The sequence below is a fragment of the Bidens hawaiensis genome, unplaced genomic scaffold (assembly GCF_021521415.1).
Source record: "Bidens hawaiensis isolate Kalapana, Puna unplaced genomic scaffold, B.hawaiensis_p1.1 tig00001088_1, whole genome shotgun sequence".
Lineage (NCBI taxonomy): Eukaryota > Viridiplantae > Streptophyta > Magnoliopsida > Asterales > Asteraceae > Bidens > Bidens hawaiensis.
The window spans coordinates 4785918-4806697 of NW_027491063.1; the positions used below are offsets into that span (position 1 = coordinate 4785918).

At 34.4% G+C, this 20780-nt stretch overlaps 1 pseudogene; it reads right to left on the reverse strand.

Moving 5' to 3' along the window:
- The window catches only part of LOC143559102 (3-oxoacyl-[acyl-carrier-protein] synthase II, chloroplastic-like), a 38201-nt pseudogene extending 18132 nt beyond the window's left edge, over nt 1–20069 (reverse strand).
- Nucleotides 20070–20780: the final 711 nt, after the last annotated feature.

Consider the following 20780-nt stretch of genomic DNA (forward strand, 5'->3'; position numbering starts at 1 on the left):
ACGGGGCCTTACATTTTGACAAAAAAATATGTATTTAACGCATGACGCAGGTAGCTTTTTCGGGTTAATCAAGCATTGGAAGTTAGATAATACATTAGGTTGCTTGATGAATGAAGAACACTTTTGTCTCAAGTTATTTATATTTTGAATATTTCATTATAACGGTATTCTTTTAAGACAATGTTTGTGCTTTTGTAATTTGATATATGAATGAATAATTTAGATATTGACACGTGTATTTTACTTAGTGTATTCTGAGCTATGATACAATCAACGTCGCGCCCCGGCATGTTCCGTTGTAGGTTGGGGTGTGACAAAGCCCTCAAAGCTTCAATAGCGTCATTGAAAACCTTCATACCACCCATGGCAGAGCCAATCAAAACTCCACATCTGGACTTATCAATCTCATTCAATTTATCCTAGTTATCCCACCGTCTGCAAGAGCTTTCTTGCCAACAGTTAGCATGTAGAGCATAAACATGTCCATCCTATTGGAGAGCTTCGATGCCACCCATCTATCTGTCGAGAATTGTTGTATTTCTCTGGCAATTCTCTGCCAGTTTATGATACCAATTTCAATTTTAATCAACAACATCCTTGTTTATCATTTATTTATAAAACAAACAAACAAACAAACAAACAAAAATAAAAAGACATACAGTTGGATAGTTGGAGCAATCAAAGGTGATGTGTGTCTAATGATGCTCTTTCTATGGAACTCACAACTAAGCTTTAAATTTATAAAACGGAAACTCCTAATGACTCCACACACAATCGGAAAGTGTACCGATCAAAAGTAGTATAGATCTAAGAAGTCCGAGTATCGAACACAAGGACATCTGAGAACGCCTATGATCACTAAACCCTAGACAAGACCTTCCTAAGAATAATATTTTTTTAATTGATTTTTAATAATTAAACTACTTGACTTAAATTAATTTAACTAAATTAATTAACTTAATGAAACTTAACGAAACACTTAACGAAACTTCGAGACTTAATTGCAAATGGAGAAAATGTCTACCTAGGTAAGAATCATATTGACGTTCTAACAAGTTAATGGATTGAATGATCTCACAACACCGGTATCTAAGGATGACACAACTAAGATTCGCTCAAGAAAGCTAGATCACCTCTCGGTTTCACTAACAAACCTAACTTACATTTAATTGATTTTAAGAACAAACTGAGAAACGAATGCCAAAGTGTTCAAATGCCGACTCTCCTCTCGGTCTCACCGATGCACGACCCTAACGGAAACGAATACTACGCAACCAAGGATAGAGGAACAATTTGGTTTAACATAAACTAGATCAACTAATCGCTCACAAGCCCTAACCCGACAAGAGCCGAACCCGCTCTCGCGCGATCCTAATCCAAACAAGCATAAGCTATGAGACGCCCTTACTTCCTATCACCTCTCGGTCTCGAAGATGGCGCCTACCCGTTGAATTCAATCAATCAACACACTCAACAAAACCCTACGGGTGTACCTACCGCAAACAAACTCTAAAAACAAAGTAATGAATTGAACATGCAACTATCAATCAAAACAAATTCAATTAATCGAAGCACGAGAATATGAGATAAAACCAATAAATCACAGCCACTAAACACAACCTAATTCAATATTAAACCAAACTTTCAATAGCAATTCAAGTCATATTAATCAAACAATCCATTTAGTTCATCAAAACCGAACAATAATCATCTAACCTAGGTAGAACAAAGAGGTTTAGTCAATCATAATCAATGAACAGTAGATAAAATAGATATAAATGATAAGCATGTTCATATAAATCTGATTACAAAAGGTTTGAATGTCTAAAAACCAAAAACGAACTCACAAACGTTAAAAGAGTCAAAACTGACAACCGAATGATAAAAGATAGAACCGTAAGCTTCTCCTCCTTGGTTTCTCCTCTAGAGCAGGTGTGGTGGCTGGAAATATTAAATAAAAATCGTTCATAGGGTGTTTTAGGGTTTATATATATATATATATATATATATATATATATATATATATATATATATTTAATCACCTCATTCCTAATATAAAATAGGTCAAAACAAGCCCACAAGGCCCACTAGAAGACAAAATTGATGGGGTAGCTGATTCTTGAAAATTCTTGGCAACCTTGGGGACATGTGGGATGTCTCATAGCACGGACATGGATGCCTCACCTGGTCGCGCAGCGCGGCCAAGTCCTGGGTGCTCGTTTCTTCGTTTTCTGACTCGTTTATCTTCAAACGCGCATACCGGCTTCATCCGAATCACGTTTGAGCTGATTCTTTCTTCATTAAACTCGTTATTTCCCTCTCTTCAACATGGGACCTATCATATACACAAACATTTAATTTCATGCAAGAACAAGTTATATTCGTTAATGGTTTGCTCACAAAACAACACAAAAACGGGATAAAACGCTATGTGTTTTGCAACACATCAAATATCCCCACACCTGAACCTTTTTCGTCCCTTAAAAGGAAATCTACACAGGATCATAACCAAGTGAAAAACAGCAAACTCCCAGATTATTTAACATTACTAAAGCACAAGAAACAGCTCGACATATTGACAGAGATTGCCGGTATTTGTTGTCCACTTAAACCCAACCACTAACCAAGCAAGCCCCCAATTGCATTAAGTGTTTTAAGTAAAAAAAATCAAGGCTACACCTACCCCATCTCAGACAAAGATAGCTAGAAGAACTATAGTCGAAACAAACTGGTTCGACAAATCACCATAAGCCAAAGACTCGTTGATGGTACTAAGTAGATGCACTCGGTGAAATTGTATGGATGAATGGTCATGTGGAGGTCGTACAAGCTATTCCTAAATATTATTGAACTTTGTCCTATAAATTCCTAATTTGATATTTATAGACTAAGAACCTTCGAGCCCCAATAGTGTATCCTCAGAATCACTATCCCTTTGGTAACACGTAAACTCTAAGTTCCGTCTAGTATGTGCATCGTTGGCCTCTTTTACTAACTTTGAGAATGCTTTCTTTGGCATTTACATTACATAACTTTTCTCTTTTTTTGCTTTTCGGACCAACTTTTTAGAATACTTTGTAACTTTCAAAACATAACCCTTTTTTTTTCTTTTTCTTTTTTTTCATTCTTTTTTTTTTCTTTTTTCTTTATATCAACCTAAAGTATATAACTATTTCTAAGCTCGTAAAAAGATGGACATGTGGTGGTGTGCTGGTTTGAGTGCATCTAAGTTTTACCATCTCAATGTTTTTAGATTATGATAATCCTCCCTAAGAATCGAAATTCGGTTTCACCATTTTCAAATTATTATATATATAAAAAAATCTGCTAAAGAAGACTATCAAAGCTAGTTGGGCCTACCGACACATCCCAAGTCAGATATGCAAACCATCTCTTCTTTTATTATTATATTATTTTTTTCAAAAGTTCCGAGAGTTTGTTAACACAATGGTAATAATATCATTTCCTGCTTAACGTAGAACAAAAACAATTTTCAATTGACATTTTTCTTTAAAACTTTTTTTTTTATTTTATTATTTTTTTTTAAATTCAGTCGCCCCAGCCACTTTCAGTTTTCGGGTCACTGGTTATCCCGTATTTCTACAGGTAGATAACAGGACCAAACATATACAAGTATATGCCCCTCGAACTTAAATAACCGACATAGTTTTCAGCGAAAGAATAATTTTTTAAAATATTAACTCCCAAGATTTTCAATATTCTATTATTTTTCTTAAAAAATGATAACGTCAGTTCCCCATCCCCATAATTAAATTTCACATTGTCCTCAACGTGAGATAAGGAAAAGACAAAACTAAACATAAAGAATAATATATTGGAACAGACTCCCCTGGTATATGTGATCATGCAAGTGTGTGGCGAATCATGTTCCTTGCCGACCTATTCGAACGCAAGCTTAAAACTCTGGTGCTCTCTATCAAGCTATCACTAACGAACGAAAGAGGCAATCCTTAAGCAAATTGCATCCCCACACTTGTTTAAAACTCCAGCTCATCAACTGTCATCAACCAACCAAGGAATAACATGCAGGTAAGAGAAGAAACACCCGACAAAAAACGGAAATAAAAATAAAAATGAAGATAAAATAGTAAGGAAAGATATTAACGGGTTGCCTCCCGGGAAGCGCTAAGTTTGTTGAATAGTCTTCAGCCGGACTCGTTCCCGATGCCTCAATCGGGAGGCTTTTCCTTTATCCTCTTCCCATTGATGCTTCTCAACACTCTCCTTTTACAATTGGTTGGGAAGAAATCAATTGCACAACTCTCATGGGCCCGACCATATGAATTAAACTCGGCCCACCAACTCTTGAATTCCCCCAAAAATGGTTCAATGAAGTGAAACGGGGAAGTCAATCTTTTCATCACACTACGATTTCTTCGCCCAGAAATCCTCCTTCTAATTCTTTTAGCCAAATTTTTAAGCCTTAACACGTACCGAATGGAGATTGAGTACGGTTCGTGTTTTGGTTTTTCACAATCGAGGTGAAGTGTCGGAAGGACCGAATCACTAACTACCTCATGGCTCTACTTATAAAGCTCCTTCTCGATCCACACACTTGGCTCGTTATATATTAATTCTTCAAGCAAATTTAGATCACTAAGTGGGTCAAACTCGCCTTCATCCGTAATGCAAAGTCCATCAACCCTTCACCAAACTCATCCTTAAATTCTTCCTCCCAAGAGGGAACATACTCTTCTACTCTCTGCTCCTCCATTCCGGTATCTTCAATCTCACTTAGGGTTTCAAACAAAGGTAGATTCAAAGGTGGAATATATTCCAAATCATTTCTAATAGCAAACAACACATCATCCATTATTTCCTCCAATTCTGGGGTGGGCTCTAATATATTCCCTGATAAATCTTTATACCCTAAGAAGTTCCCCATTTGATCATATGCAAATCGATATGGAGGAGGCTTTGCCAAAAGTGATTCCCATGGAGCTCTCCGTGCCTCAACTTCTAAATTTCTCCTCTCATAAGCATCATGCACCTAGTAATTTCCGCCACAAACTTTACACCATGGTTCTCCAACTTGTAATCTGATCATTTTTCCTGTAAAGAACACTCAAAAGAAACGGATCACGGACACCAGATAAAAATAGATAAAATAGTTAAGAATAACGATAATAATAATAATAATAAAAATAAAACTAAACTTAAACTACACTAAACTAAAATAAACTAAACTAATTAAAATAACTAATTTAATCAAAATATAAATACGAAACACAATAGGCAAGTCCCTAACTCGAGTCGTTCTCAATACGCCTCAAACTGTGTCCCCGGCAACGGCGCCAAAAACTTGATGTGTGTCTAATGATGCTCTTTCTATGGAACTCACAACTAAGCTTTAAATTTATAAAACGGAAACTCCTAATGACTCCACACACAACCGGCAAGTGTACCGATCAAAAGTAGTATAGACATAAGAAGTCCGAGTATCGAAAACAAGGACATGTGAGAACGCCTATGATCACTAAACCCTAGACAAGACCTCCTAAGAATAATATTTTTTTAATTGATTTTTAATAATTAAATTACTTTAACTAAATTAATTTACTTAATGAAACTTAACGAAACACTTAACGAAACTTCGAGACTGGACTGCAAATGGAGAAAACGTCTACCTAGGTAAGAATCATATTGACGGTCTAACAAGTTAATGGATTGAATGATCTCACGACACGGTATCTAAGGATGACACAACTAAGATTCGATCAAGAAAGCTGGGTCACCTCTCGGTCTCACTAACAAACCCTAACTTACATTTAATTGATTTTAGGACAAACCGGAAAACGAATGCTAAGGTGTTCTAATGCCGACTCTCCTCTCAGTCTCACCAACGCACGACCCTAATGGAAACGAATACTACGCAACCAAGGATAGAGGAACAATTTGGTTTAACTTAAACTAGATCAACTAATCGCTCACAAACCCTAACCCGACAAGAGCCAAACCCGCTCTCGCGCGATCCTAATCCTAACAAGCATAAGCTATGAGACGACCTTACTTCCTATCACCTCTCGGTCTCAAAGAAGGCGCCTACCCGCTGAATTCAATCAATCAACACACTCAACAAAACCCTACAGTTGTACCTATCGCAAACAAACTCTAAACACAAAGTAAAGAATTGAACATGCAACTATCAATCAAAACCAATTCAATTAATCGAAGCATGAGATTGTGAGATAAAACCAATAAAACCAAGCCACTAAACACAATCTAATTCAATATTAAACCAAACTTTCAATAGCAATTCAAGTCATATTAATCAAACAATCCATTTAGTTCATCAAAACCGAACAATAATCATCTAACCTAGGTAGAACAAAGAGGTTTAGCCAATCATAATCAATGAATAGTAAATCAAATAGATATAAATGATAAACATGTTCATATAAATCTGATTACAAAATGTTTGAATGTCTAAAAACCAAAAACAAACTCACAAACGTTAAAATAGTCAAAACCGACAACCGAATGATAAAAGATAGAACCATAAATTTCTCCTCCTTGGTTTCTCCTCTAGAACAGGTGTGGTGGCTGGAAATATTAAATAAAAATCGTTCATAGGTTGTTTTAGGGTTTATATATATATACATATATATATATATATAAACACCTCATTCCTAATATAAAATAAGTCAAAACATGCCCACAAGGCCCACTAGAAGACAAATAGACGGGGTAGCTGATTCTTGAACATTCTTGGCAACCTTGGGGACATGTGGGACGTCTCATAGCGTGGGCATGGATGCCTCACCTGGTCGCGCAGCGCGGCCAAGTCCTGGGTGCTCGTTTCTTTGTTTTCTGACTCGTTTATCTTCAAACGCGCATACCGGCTTCATCCGAATCACGTTTGAGCTGATTCTTTCTTCATTAAACTCGTTATTTCCCTCTCTTCAACATGGGACCTATCATATACACAAACATTTAATTTCATGCAAGAACAAGTTATATTCGTTAATGGTTTACGCACAAAACAACACAAAAATGGGATAAAACGCTAGGTGTTTTACAACACATCAAAAGGCCTCTATTGACTAACACCTTGAAGCAAATTGTTATAGAATTCATCGGGATTGCTACCGATTGGAGTCTCGACACCCATCCCCATGACGACCACTCGCCTTTGCCTTGTTGGTGGTTTCCTTTTGGTGAGTGTCTCCATTGAAGGTTGAATGGCTATAGTCATTACTTTACCTAATTATAATTTATCCGAAAGTAGACATGCATACATAGTTAAATAATAATATTTGCATGTAATTATAGAGGAAGGATTAGGGCTGAATTGAATAATAGGGTAAAGTTAAAATACAAAGGACAACAAAAATAATAAGGGTGAGAAGAAATCCAGTCCATTGATTTTAAATTTGAATGGCTGAGATTAATTTAATAAATAAAAATTGATGGAAAGGGCATGAAGGTAATAACCCACCTTTGATGGCTTTCTCTCTTCACATGCAAAGCACATGTCAATTCCCCAATCATTTTAAAATGTCCATAACTTTTTCATACGACATTATTTAAAAAAAAATTCACCGTAATAATAACCGTTTTTTATCTTTAATATGAGTATCATATTGTTATATAAAAATAAAAAAAATTAATGGGTTTTTTTAATTGTGTTTTTTTCTTGTTCATTGTGTCTTTTAGTTGTGTTTTCATATGAATTGTATTATAGATTTTGATCATTATATTTTTCAATTGGTACTCATATTAAAGACAAAAATTAAAACAAAGATTACGTCATTGTGTCGTTTTGTTCGTCATTAACTTTTAGTCATTGTGTAATACGTTCATTGTCTTTTATTCGGATTGACATATGACAAATTTATTTAATTTGAGAAAAATAGTATTGCGTTCATTGTATATTACGTTCAAGTCATTGTGTAATATGTTGTTTCCATTGTGTTTTACGTTTCAAGTCATTGTGTTATATATATTCACCATTGTGTCTTACGTTTTAGGTCATTGTGTTATACGTATTCACCATTGTGTCTTACGTTTTAGGTCATTGTGTTATATGTATTCACCATTGTGTTTTACGATTCAAGTTATTATGTAACATGTATTAATCATTGTGTTTTATGTATTAGATAATTTGTTGTTATTTTAGCATTTTTTTTACATATTATTATTACACAACGGTGTTATTAGTATTTAAAAAAATATAATGATGAGTTAAAAGACACAATGACGAAAAAACACAATGACGAAAAAGACACAATGATAAACGAAATGACACAATGATGTGCAAATAGACACAATGGTGTGCGAAAAGACATAATGACGAAAAAAGACACAATGAAAAGCGAAAAGACACAATGGTGTGCGAAAAGACACAATGACGAAAAAAGAAACAATGATATGCGAAAAGACACAATGATGAAAAAAGACAAAATGATAAGAGAAAGGACACAATGGTCTGCAAAAAGACACAATGACGAAAAAGACACAATGATAAGCGAAGAGACACAATGGTGTGCGAAAAGACACAATGATAAGCGAAAAAACACAATGATGTGCGAAAACACACAATGACGTAATTTTTGTTTTAATTTTTATATAACAAAAATCATACTCATATTAAAGATAAAAAAATCGTTTGTTATTATGATGATTTTTTTTTAAATATCATACGAAAAAGTTATAGACGTTCCAAAATGATGGGGGTATTAACATGTGCCCTGCATGTGGAGAGAGAAAATTTGTACAATTACCTCTGTACCCTTTTCCTTTTGGTCTCCATTTGACACATGTCAATTATTTATGGCTTCCTACAATTCTCGTTTTTGGAACCCTTTGTAGAATAACTTGACCCTTGAATAATAATACCTGAAGGTCGACGGGGAGTCGGATGAGGAAATAAGAGACTACTTGTTTAAGTTGCAGATTGAAAGTACCATCTCTATTGGTTCAACGTCGTTTGCCATTCAACGTTTTTTTTTTTTTTTTTTTTTTTTTTTTTTTTTTTTTCAAAATACAAGAAATAAGTGTTGGTAAATCAAGAACATACACACTATGATATGAACAAAGATGAAGAACAAGGATGATATAAAGTTTCTATATTGATCGATCTGAGTTTTACAATGAGTTTGATGGGTTTATATAGCCATCAAAAATAACTGTCAAACAGTTATTTACTTTCAATTGTACATATTTGACCCTTCTACTTTTACAATTGCATAAAACATTCTAAACATACTTTCAACTAATGACACATGGACCCCTATATTTAGTTTAACTTCCAATAATAAGAGACTACTTGTTTAAATTGCAGATTGAAAGTACCATCTCTATTGGTTCTCATCGTATATATCCATTCTCTATTCAACGACATTTTTTATCAACCTATGACCAAAATTCAATAGATGTTAGAAATTAACAAAATAGGACCTTTTAAACAACCACTACACGGGCTTCTAAACTAACAGGTGCTAAAACATTTTGAAGTCAAATAACAACTTTGTTTTCTGTGACTTGGTTTTTGTGACTTGGTTTTGAGCTTCTGTTAATGTGAAAGTGTTTTGAAAACATATACATGTGGTGTTTAAAATGGGTATAACAAAATACCTAAACATGACATTCATATATATAGTTATATCAACCATAATAAAAGACCATTTTCTTCACAGCCTAAAGCAAGGTACAACTACAACCGCATGGAAATTTAGGGATGGAAACGTGCCAAGCCGAGGCTGAACTCGACTCATTTAACTTACACAGAGCTCGAGGTCGGCCCATTTTGAGCTTTATATTCAAAGCTCGAACTCGGATGGTGAGTAGATTTTCAAGCTCGGGCCTGGCTCGTTTACTATTTATTAATTATTTTTTGTATTAATTACAATAATTTTTTATATATATTTTTTGTATAGTTATTTCTATCTATTTTTTTCACACCACTGTATATATTAATTAAAAATTATTAAATATACATTTTAAAAAATTATATAAATGATAGACTCGTTTAGTCTCGCGAGCCGGCTCGAGCTCCATAAGTAAAGCCCGGGCTCGTTTATTGAATGAGCTTACTTTTACGCTCGAACTCAGGCTCGATTGATGCTTAAGATTATTGAATGAGCAACTGGGCTCGTTTGCACTCCTCAAGTTGCCAAAACCGATTTCCCTTAAATAAAAGTTGTCCTGCTTCACATTATTATACCAAAAGTGAAACAAGAGAAAATTTAACATATCTCATAATCAAATCTAAGGGTAAACTGCTCATGTCCCAAAAATTACTAAAACAACTCGTTTAAAGGACTACACGAGCTCGAACCAAGCGTAGTTTCCGAACAACACAATAACTTAATGAAATCCACTAACGAGTCAGAAGAGATCAAAATCCTACTTTATCAAGTAGCCACAAGAGATAACAGTTAAATATATATATATATATATATATATATATATATATATATATATATATATATATATGTACTTTTACACTTTACCTTATAATAATTGATATAGGTTTATGTTCCTCAAATTGTTGAAGAAGAGCATACCGTGTGACTAAAGATTACAGCCCCTAAAATCCTAAGCATCATATTATATGAATACAATTAATAAAGTGTGAAGAAATTAGTTATAATTGTAACTGTCAAAACCCATAAAATTGAACGAAGTAGAATTAGGACCGGCGATGTGCTTAGGGTCACAAAGAAATAGAATTTTAGTGAGAAATGAGGAAAGTTTCGGAGATGGTGCTCAATGAAATTTTGGAGGGTTTTAAGTTTGGGTTTTCTATTTGTGTGTTGGAGCTAGTATATGGGTGGGTTGGCACTTGACATAACAATTATTTTTCATTTGTATAGATTAAATAAATAACTATTGTTATTAAATAATTAGACCTTTGTTATTTTAGTTATAAAACCATTATGCTTAATGGCCATGAAATGTTATTCTGGCTAAATATATATATATATATATATATATATATATATATATATATATATATATATATATATATATATATATTTAAAATGTTGATATACCAAATATAAATATGTCGATGGAAATTTAATAGGTTTATAGATGTTTGTCGCATATACATAATAAAAACAAGAGTGGATGAGACACCGACACTTAAAAAGGTTATAGCGGGTTGTAATTAGTCATAATAGCCCATAATGACCCATTATATCCTCTATTATACCATATTAAGTCTTAAAGGGATGTGTTGGGTTGTAGGGAATCATATTAGATATAACGAGCAATAAAAGGGCAAAATATCTTAATGGACCATATCGGTTATTGATAGCTCTTATTAAACCAGTATGACCTTTATTATGTCGTATAATGTTTAATGGATAGGTCTTAATGTCATATTTTCCCTAAAGGACTATATTATGCATTGATAGCTCTTAATGATCTATATGGCCTATATAATGTCATGTTAGGTTTTAAAAGGTCGCATTCGGTTGTAATGAGTTATATTAGATCTTAATAAACAATATCATATTATACTTTCCTTATGGACCATATTGAAAGTGTAGATAACTCTTAATGGCCCAATATAACCTTTATTGTTATATATTAGATCTTAAAGGCCACTAATACGTCAAACGTGGTAAATAATATACAATCTTAACACCCAACACACACATACTAATACACACTCATACATACATCATAACAACATACATACTAACACATCCACACATACATTATCACGCCCTACACAGATTCATACATACATACACACAAACAAATACATTAACACGCACACACTCATACACAGTGGCGGAGGTACGCCTAAGAGTCCGGGTTCGCCCGAACCCGGTGTTTTTTGGATTTATATATAGCCTACACTATCGTATTAACGAACGAACCCGTTGTTTTTCGACGAACGAACCCATCATCTTTAAAAGAATATTATAAAAAATTACTTGTTTTCTTCCGGCCGATAACCGGAAAAGAAGGAAGAAGACGATGATGGAATAAGAAAGATACAAAAGAGAGAACACAAAAACAATGAATTATTTAGCTTTCTTTTAGTAGGGACTTGTTTGAATATAAACATATTAATTCATCTAATATATCATGGCTGAGCGTAGAATATTTCAATATTTTTATTAGCTTTTTCTCTAATTGTTTTTATTATTTTCGTTAACTTGAAATGAAAAACGCCAACTAAAGTATGTTTACCGTATTATTACTATATATTCTTATTTTGTTATTATTTTATATAACCCTCTCTATCTGCATTCAAAAATATACATCTAATTAGATTCTTGAGATATATTGTATTCAAAACTTCTAAGCGTTAAGGTTTGATCAATTCTTTAACACAAATTAAATATAATAAAATGGCGAGACAAAGAGTTGAGTTAATAAAAGATGAATTTTTAGTGGTTGTGTCTCATATAAAATTAATTTATATTTTATTGAATGTTGGCGATATACTTTTGTTATAATAAAGATATTGCATTTTTTTATGTGATCTGACCCGACCCGACCCATTTCAACCCGAAAACTTTGACGCCCGATTGTTATTATATCTTTCGAACCCATATGAAATAATTCCTGGCTCCGCCACTACTAATACACATATATATGCACATACAACAACGTGCACGCACACACACACGCACATTCATACATGTAGATTGATACATACATATAGTACCACCCCACAATATAGACTCATTCACACACACAAATACTTGATACATACATATAGTACCACCCACAATATAGACTAATTCACATACATACACACGTACAATAACACACAAATACACACGTACATTCTCTAAAACATTCACAACCACATTCACATGAATGGGTAAAGAAATGAGTTATATAAAGATTATTTTTATGGGAAATTTGTCTAAATAAATGAACCGAATTAAGAAATAAAAATTAGCTTTGTGAAATATTTGTCTGAAATATAAATAATGTCTGACATGATTCCAACATAGCTTACAACTTTTCTATTTAATTAAATAAGTATAATAATTTTAGAAGATATTGAAGATTAGTCCCTAAAGTATGGAGATGGAAACAAAACAAGGTTAAAGTAGAGTTTAGGGTTAAAGGTGTACTTAAATGAAATTTATTTATATATATATATTAAATAAATATAATAAACAAATGATAATAATATAATAATAACTCGATTGATGCGAAATTTTATTGGTAAATTTCCCGAACATAGAAGCGGGTCGGGTAACAGTTGACTAAATAATAAGCTAAAAGATCCGAGTTGATACACTATCCCCTACTTTGGTGAATTTCGTCCCAAAAATAGAGAATACCAAAACAAAACTATTAAATTTCGAGGAAAGAAAAATTTTAAAATATAATTTAATACAAATCATAATACAAAGCTTTGAATAGTTGAAGCAACGCTCCGAATAAAAATCCGATCATCGTATCCACCATGTCCTTATCATCTTTACATTTGTACCATTATCTCAACTACGCTCGATTATATATTATGGCACACAATGTGCGCATTATGATTTCCATGCGAGAACTTGGGTAATTACGTGTCGACCCGTAATTACTTAGATCTTCGGATGGTCTACATAACTCGTCCCAAAGTGTGGGTTATAAAACATTTGAAAGACATGATTTTGAGAAAGCAAAAGTTTTAAGAAGTTTTAACTATAAAACTAGAGAATGACCAATGTATAAAACACTTAAAATTTTGTTGTGGGTTTTAAATGAAAGTTCTAAAACACCTCTTGACGTAACTGTATAAAGAAATAACTCACTAACAGTTGAGATTCGAAAAATGGTTTGTGATGAATGAGGATAAGAAAATAAGATAGAATTAGGCTATAATAAACAATCTACTTAAATAAAATAACTTTATTCATGAGGTTAGATATGCAAAGGATAAATAATTCAAACTGAAATAATTCGATGTCATAAAGAGTCGTTACAATCCATAATTGGAAAAATATAAAACAAATTAAGATAGAATAGGAAAATTTGCAAAGTCTTCAGATTCCTTAAGTAACTTAGTTGATTTAACTTGAAGCACCTTGAGGAGTTGCATTCATTAAAGCTTGAGCATTCAAGGTAGATTGACTTGGAATAGGTTGGATAGGTTGAGCTTGAAGGGGTTGCACGATTGGAGCTTGGTTAGAGCATGATTGGTAAACTTAAGCTTGCGGGTACGAAATTTGATAGGGTTGATCTTGATTGATGAAAGGAGATTGGAGGACATGGGGTTGATGGGTTTGAATTTGTTGGGCATGGGTAAGGTAGTAGGGTGTAGTCATAGCTTGAGCTTGATGAGCATGGAGCAGTTGAGGGCCCAAGTTGCGGAGATGATTAGGGTCTCCACAACGGAAATAAGCATGGGTATTAGGAACAAAGGGTTGAGCATGAGAGGTAGAGTGTTGTGGGACGACTTGTGCATTAGGTGGGACACGAAAACTGTTAGAAAGGTGGCCATAACGATTGCATTGGGTGCATATTCGGCAAGGGGACTAATCAGGGTGATGACGGTTACATTTAGCACATAAAGGATGAGGTCCAGCGTAGGCTCTTCTGTTCGAGGCATTTTGGTTAGTTTGAGTTTGGTCATTGGGTTGGTTAACGACATAGTTTTGGTGATTGGTCTTACGCTTGTTATTGTGGTTGTTGTGGTAATTGTTGATTGAAACGGGTTTGGTTAAGTTTTAGAATTAGTGTATGAGTCGGTTTCGGTCTTGTTGGGATTAAGCTTGGAATCCTTTTGGAACGAGGTTTCATCCCTGACATGATTATCGGTGAGGGAAGCAGCTAGGTCCATAGCCTCCTCAATGGTTAATGGGTAACGACTCATCACAGCATAACAGAAAACAGTTGGTAAACCACGAATGTATTTCAAAATGCCGCAATTCTCGAGGGTTACAAGGTGGGGTACGATACGTCTAAGCTCACGGAAATGGTTGGAATAAGTAGAGTTATCCCCCCAATTTGCTGAGCTCCCAAAATTCAGTTTCAAACCTTTGAAGTTCATGTTCGGGACAAAACACTTACTTCATGGCCTCTTTGAGATTGTCCCAAGGCAAGGCCACAACCAACTCACATACTTGGTCGGCTTTCAAAGCATTCCACCAAGTAATAGCTCGATCCTCGAAAATGCTTGAGGTGAAATTAGTCTGTTTGGCGTTCATTCACAATGGATAAACATGTTCTCCATCTTCTCGAACCATTGCAGAAGTTTGGTGTCATTTTCCATACCACGAAACGGGGTAGGTTTGGTACTATGGAGTTCCTAAAGTCATAGTTGTTCGGACTAGCAGATGTAGCAGAAGCATTCGAGTTGAGGCTTTGGATTGGGTTATGATAGCGGGCATAGCAGAAGAAAATTCCTTGGTGATCCTAGAAACCAGAAGGCGGTCATGAGAACCATATGGACGTTGGTGACGACGGTGGTTTCTTAGTGAATACATTCTACGAGGAATAAATTAAAAAATTGCAAGACAAGGGGTAAATTGCGTAAATTACTTATGAGATGATGCAATCAATGCGATCAATGTGTGGTAACTAGATGAGGAGATGAGGTTAGATAAAAAGTTAAAATTTATTTGATTATGTTAACTTAACAAGCAACTAACGAAACAAAATTTGTGTGTTGGCCTCCCATGGGCTTTCCATGAACTAACTAACGAATAAAAAATAAATGAGTTGGACAACCCATGAGCGTTCCAGGGCATTTTAATTGTACCAACTAATTAACGAGTTATCAATGCAAGATAGTTGGATGGCCCATGAGTGTTACAAGACATTTCAACTGTACCAACTAAATAACGAACTAACGAGATAAAAATATGAGTAGTTGGAGTATCCCGTGAATCGCCACGTATGATTAACTCCAACAAAAACCCAATGTTACCCAACTAACCATTAAAATAACAAAATACAATAATCGAAAAAGGCCAAATTTACCCACGAATCACCGTGAATTCAATTTAAAAGCATATTGCAACCGCTAATGCGGTTACATTTGACAACCTAGGGTGTCGGTCATATAATAGTTGTGTCCCTCTTTGGCCTATAAAATCAAGTACTGTGGTCAGGTTATCCTCCAGGTAAGTTATAGCGTCTTACCTTGGGTTCTCGGAACTGGTTGGCCAAGGGCCGACTCATAGTTCTCTCCCCCCTTCCAGCTACTACAGGATTTGCTACACAAACTAGCCCTAAGGTGAAAAAGTTAAAACAACACTTGGGAATTATTAAGAAATTTTCCAAAATAAAAGATAATCTCCTTGATTTAAATTAATTAAGAAAAGTTATCTTTGAGGTTGAGACATAGTCTCGGAGTTGTGTATCTGTGCATGAAAATATAATAGTAAACAATAACTAAATAATTAAGTAGGAAAGCTGTAAAAAAATAACTTGAATATATAAGGCAATCAAATAAGCACGTATGGGGCACATAAGCATGTTACTAAGGCACCACTAACGACCTATCTTAAACCCGCGGCTATGATACCAATCTGACACACCCCAACCTAAGGCGAAAATACCGGGGCACGAACTGATTGTTCACAACTCTCAAGGCACTATCATGAAATAACTAAAAAGTGGCAATATCTATTAAATTTATTTAAATATTCAAATAAATTCCAACACATGTCAAATAAAAAAATGCAAATTCATCATAGTAAAAAAAAATAAGATCAAAATTGAAGTCTATATATATTGTCTTGATAATATTTCTTCTAACACAAGCAATCTTATATCTTCACCAATCATGAAATCAACTCATTCTAAAAGCTGCATATGCATATAAAATAAAGATAGAATTTGTTAACACAAGGTTGAGTGAGTAAAACACTCGTTAGTTCAATACAAAATAATATTAAAAAAATATGTAAACTGTCCTTGATGCGGTATACAAGTTAGCTAAATGAAAAAATAAATGCATGTAGGTAAAACCATCGCCATGCGAATGGGCTTTGGCTACTATGACGGTCGTATGATCATACTAAATGTGAATATGTTGGACTACTCCGAATGCGTTCAAATAAGAAAATTTACGATTAACAAGTAAGGCACATAATTGATAGCACACAAGGTTAACAGTTGCTAGTGTGAATACTAATAATAAGTAATAATGTAGGTACACATATGTTCTCAAAAGTTTGGAAAACAAGTAAAAGAAGGGAGGGGGGTGATTACTCACCTTATCAAATAAACGGTGGTATGAAAGTGATAAGAACGGTAAAATAAACACTCACCACGCTCGTCGAGAATATCAACCGGCAAATCTTAAGTAAGATGATAATGGAGAAATAACTACGAATTAATAAATGGATATGAGATTTGATATATTAACGGGTATTTAAAATTTTAAAATGAATTACTTAAGGTTTATTAAAATATATATAACTATAAGAAAATAAATCTTTTTAATTATAAGTATTATTTTTATTTGAAGTTGTAATAAATAATGTGTAAATAATAGTTTATAAAATACTTGACCAATAATTATGTAAAATAAGACGATATATTTTATATATTGTAAATTATGTATTTTAAACTAAAATCTTTTTAAAATCCTTATCATTTGTACCGCTAACAATTATTAATGCTTATTATGCTTATTACAATACATATAGGAAGGACACAAAGATAATTTAACAAAACAAAATTCTTAAAATTAAGAGATACAACACATTCAAGCTTATTGTACAAGTGTTTTTAGCATCCCAAGTTTTAGGTTGAAAACAGGCGGGTCCAGATCTAAAATATGTAATTTTCAAATACAAACCAGGATTTCGAAATTAAAACTTCGTTCTCATTCTGGCTCTCAAATTCCCTCATCTCTTTCTCTCTCTCTCCCTCATGGTTCAGTATCTGCTATCCTCGCTTTTTGTAGCGGTGATAAAACTTTTCAATTGGCCGACGTGCGATTTAAATCGATTGAAATTCCGTGCATCGTGGCTGTAGAAAAACCTAGGGTTATGGTTATGTAGGGTGTTCTGGCAAAAGTTAGCGGCAACCATGGCAGCGCCTGCGGGTGTAGTTTAGTTGGAGATCTCCTTAATTCTGGTAGTGTAAGGTAATTCTCATTTTGAACTTTGAACAATTTTTTGTGTCAATATCTCTGTTTATGGTACTAGAAATCATTAATTAGATCTGCAATTTATTAAAGAGAACTAAATCTAGAAAATAAATCTACAGTTGATGTGCAACTTTTTACATGAAGAATAGAAGCTCACGATTGTTGACGATGTCGTATCCACCATATGTCCGCTGGTAACGTTAACACTCCTCTCTTTTTTTTTCTTTTTTTGAAATTGAATTAATGTTGGTTTTATATGTTTTATGGTTATGAATAAATACTATTACATAGTGGTAAGTTTTTCTCTAAAGGATCTAAAGAAGTTTAAATTCATGAGAGATACTAGATACAAATTGTGTATCTTAGTTTCTCAATTTCTGGATAATGGGCACACACAACTATTATCTCAATTCCAATCGCTCAGTATTCGGAAATCTACGTTTTTAGACAGACCCATACAAGCCAAACAGGTATTTTAGTAAATTGTGCAGCAGTAAAAATCGTGCACGGATCAAAGTTTTTCGAGAGTCAAAACTGTCTAGCAACTTTATTAAAACCCTCAAAGCCTATTGATCAAAAATGAAAAACCATTGAACATAATAACAAGCCTGTACAGTCATAGGTTCTGTGCTTTGTGTTCCAAATTCAGCATTATTTTTGTGTTATAACCTTGAAGCGCTTGGACTGCCAATCTCTGCAACTATGAATCCTGTTCTCATAACATGCACGCCGACGTGTTGGAACTGCATAGCCAGATCATAGTCTTCATTGCGCTCGAACAATATCTTATTCTTGTGTAGCACGTCGTTGTCGGTCTCAGTTAAATTAACAAGCCACATTGGATCGATGATCTTGATCAGCTCGGCCTTTAAACCTTTACCCAAGACAATGACGGCCTCGCCAGTTCGATTATCGTAATACCAGCGGTTGAATGATAAAGAAATATGTTGATTCAACGTCTTCACTAGCACACGCTTCATGGTCTTAGGCGGCTTTACTTTAAGGATCAACTTTCTCCAACCCATCCTTGGATCAATTTCATCTATACTTTTTCGGGTTGGGACTTGAGGCTTTAGAAACTTGAAACCAGAGTTGACTTCGAACAACAATTGTTGACAAAACCAATCAGCTATTCGGTCACCCCCTCGGTTGATAAACGGTCGACACGCGAGGGTCCGAACATCCCAACGCGGTAATGTGAGAACATCAGTGATCTTCTCATAGTATTGAATCCCTTTTTCCCATTTAACAGTACATACTTTTAAATCAGAATCAAATAACCAGGAGATAATGTCACCTTGAACCTTTGACACGGTCTTGAATGAAGTCATTTGGTAGGCTTTAGCACGAGCAGCGGCTTCATCCTTCTGTTCCTGATCTACATAACTATAAGCCTCAATAATTTTATGGGTTTTCTTGCTTCGATACCCAAACCACCTTTCAATATCAGCATCGGTCGGGTTTTCAATCGAATTGAATCTTGTATCAACCACACTTTCACCCTTAGATAACTTATCCAAATTATCCTCAACTGCTTTAACCGTTTCTTCATTAAATACTGGAGCACCCTGATCAACATTAGTGTGTTGAAACAAATCAGGATACTCCTCAGCTGTAACATCTTCAACCTCAACCTCCTTATCTTCATAAATAAACTTGTATTCATTTCAATAATCGGATCATTTAAGATCTCTTCATCGTTCTCGACCTCAATATCCGGCTCAGCCTCTAACACGGTCAATTGAACATCATTCAATCCAAGCAATAGTGAAATCTGCTCTCGTGTTAGGGACTTTTCCACAAACTGCCCCTCTTCGATCTCATCCCGATTCACCACACTCCTAACCACCCCCGATCCATCAACAAAGATTACTGTGTCAGTTTAGATCATCTCAATTGGTTTGGCAGCTGTATAGTCGTGATACACAATAATCTGCTTGCCAGATTCATCAATAGTACTTGTACCTACACCAGAAGATGAACCGTGAGAGTGTTTAGGCTCACTGTCACACACCGACCAAAGGCGGAACATGCCGGGGCGTAACATATTGATTGGACAGTAGCTCGAAAGACACTAATTAAAGTGACAATAATTATTCAATTCATTAATATCAAACAAGCACACAAATTCAATAAACAGAACAACAATTACATCATGTTTTGTATTTTGAATAATATCCTAAGGTAAAACTAAATTCTTTGATCTTGAACATTGTAAATTACTTGTACCTGTAGCATGTATAAAAATAGAGTTTGTCAACACGAATGTTGGTGAGAATACACAAGTTTTAGTTGAGATACATATATAGATAAAAACCACAATTCACATGTAAATGATGAGTATTACTATTTCTATGAAAATGTAAACAATTAAATAGATGTGGACCCGTTCTTATTGATACAAAATCAATGTACTTGGGTAAATGTATGATCATACAAGATGAGGATAGATGAGGATGAGATACCAACCACCAAACCAAAAATAAACAATTAAACACATAAAGCATTATCATAGAGCATGCAATAATCACACATAAACATATATTGAATTGTGTTTTGAATAGATGTGAGAATAAAACATAAGTAAACTTGAATATGGTATACATGCTACCCCCAAAATATAAAAGATGGAAAAAGGGGTATGTAAGCTCACCTTGGAGGTAAGGGAGACGCTAACGAGGAGGCGGTTAAAGCAAACTAGTTAGTTAGTTCCATGGAGTGTCTCGACAATAAGTCCTAATTG